Source organism: Seriola lalandi, unplaced genomic scaffold (genome assembly GCF_002814215.2).
Source record: "Seriola lalandi dorsalis isolate HSWRI2012SDOR001 ecotype SW California unplaced genomic scaffold, Sedor1 jcf7180002054947, whole genome shotgun sequence".
In the NCBI taxonomy this organism is placed as follows: Eukaryota; Metazoa; Chordata; class Actinopteri; order Carangiformes; family Carangidae; genus Seriola; species Seriola lalandi.
In genome coordinates, this window is record NW_019525498.1 from 1,434,211 (window position 1) to 1,436,570 (window position 2,360).

Genomic DNA, 2,360 nt, shown 5'->3' on the forward strand with positions numbered 1-2,360 from the left:
AGAATCGGGGGGGGGGGGGTCTAATGCTCAGTGTGTTTGTCAGGAAACCTTTCACAGGTTGTAAAGACTTCAGTTAATATCGGGTTTGTAGAGAACGATGCGTTCAGGTTCAGACACTGTGCTGGGTAATGTGACCATGGACAGGTTCATGTTCTGACCTCCAGACCAAAGGATTTCATCTTTGTTTCTGTGTGTGGGGTTTCTCTTGTCTCTACATACTACACCACCCATGGATGGAATATATAACCCAAGCAGACGTTGACTCCTGAATGTGACTTCTTCGTACCATCAGCTGTTGGAGATCAGATTGTTCTGAACGTCTGAAGTGTCTGATTCCTAACAAACCTACAAAGTGTTGATCAGAACAGAAGAAAGAATCAGAAACAAGACGTCAGTGACATGTCAGAGACTTCTCTCCCAGCTCACACTCTGTGCATGAGGCTGCTGGGACGTTACCTGCTCTTAGCTCCACCTGGTGGCGCCTGAGCTCCACTGCAGCTGCAGCTTCAGCTTCTTCATGGACTCATGAAGTTACTTTCAGTCTCCTTCACACAGACTGTCCTGACTGTAACCAGACCCTCTGACCTCTGACCTCTCAGCATTATATTATTTAACTTTTATTATATGAAGCAGTAACTGTAGCAGCTCTATTAGAAGTAATAATAATAACAAACTTTATCTGTAAACCAGCTTTTCAAACAGAGGCTCAAAGTCTTCACACTGAGAGATGACTGCAGGTCTGTTCAGCCTGACACTTCTCTGCTCTCCGCTGAGCCTGAGGCTTGATGGTCCGTTAGCTCCACCTAGTGGACAGATAGTAGAACTACACCATGTGATGTGTGACGTCTCTGACACTGACTGGGTTTCTGTCACAGGTCAGACTGGTTCTGACGTCACTCTGATGTTTTTCAGACTTGGACTCTGAAGTTATGAGGAAGTGACTCGTCCTCAGATCAAATGCTCACAGACACCAGGACTGACGAGGGAGAACGAGCAGCTGCTTCTCTCCAGATGTTTCCTCGACACATGAAGGTGGAAAGTGTCTGTAAGTCGACCTGAAGTGAGTTCAGCAGGTGAGAATCCTCCAGAGAAATCTGTACATGTCTGATGAACAGGATCACTGTGCGCACCTTGAGTTTGTTGTTTCTGGAAGCTGATTGGCTGGTTCAAGTAATAAAAATATTCTAAATGATTTTTGTTGGGTTTAAGGACAGTGATTTGAAGATGATTCATGTTAAGGTTTGATTGTAATCTTGTCACGTGACCAGTGAAACGTGCAGAGTCAGAACTGGTCGGACAGGTTTGATCAGTGTGACAGATGTTGTTTTTATTCTTCCATGAAGAAGAATACGTCTCTGGAGGTCTCATTCTCATGGACACGATGTCTCAGTGACGCTTTGATGGAATTTCTTCACATTTGAAACAATCGGTCACTAGGACTCAAAGATGAAGTGATTAGAATGACTGATTTTTGAGGTCAAAGGTCAAATGCCAAGGTCACAGTGACCTCATGTTCCTTTGAATGCGATATCAGGAACACCCAGAGGGAATGTCATTACATCTGGCACACTGTGTTTAATGGCCGTAACTCACAAATTCATACATTAATTATGACACAATTAAACTCATATATATGAAAGAATAAAATGAAGTGATAACATTTTATATCCTTAAGTCAAAGGTCAACTTCACTGTGACGTCATAATGTTCTGCAAAAACACTTATTCAGCACTAACCCAGGAAGGAGAGATTGGACCATATTTCGTGCACATTGGTTGGTGGAAGAAACAACTGTGGTTCTAGTTTGTTGTCAGCACTCGTCCTCAAAACACAATCATGGCATCAGCACTAACAGACTTGTTTTTACTGGAGCCCTGTTCTCACAGCTTGTCTCACTGTCCCTGAGACTCTTCATACATGAGTCTGTTCAGTGTGTCTGATGGACAGAGCAGCTGGCTCAGTGTTTACTTCAGTTATTGTAGAGCTCCACATGTTCAACAGCAACAGCAGTTTATAGATATGATATGACCAATTGTGGGATTAGAACAAACACATTTCATTGTACCAAATCTTGGAGAATAAGGTAAAATATTCTGTTATAATTTACAACATATTATGATTTGTTTGAGGGATTACCAAATAATAGTGGAATAATAGAACATTTTGACAAATAACTTGGAGGAATCCAACACATTTGGGACATAATTAATGACATTTGTTTATCCGTCTATAGCATTATTTAATCAGAAATAAACGACATGAACACAAACAACGTCACAAAAACAATAGTAAATGTTTTCTTACCTGATATTTTTGCAGGATATAAATTCACTTAACTTCTCTCAGGTGACCAAACAGAT

At 41.4% G+C, this 2,360-nt stretch overlaps 1 long non-coding RNA gene across 1 annotated transcript in view; it reads left to right on the top strand.

Moving 5' to 3' along the window:
- The window catches only part of LOC111645185 (uncharacterized), a 9,881-nt gene extending 8,211 nt beyond the window's left edge, over positions 1-1,670 (top strand). The window contains exon 5 of the long non-coding RNA XR_002759844.2: positions 913-1,670. This is a non-coding gene — a long non-coding RNA (uncharacterized LOC111645185). The remainder of the gene's footprint in view (positions 1-912) is intronic.
- The last annotated feature ends 690 nt before the right edge of the window (positions 1,671-2,360 follow it).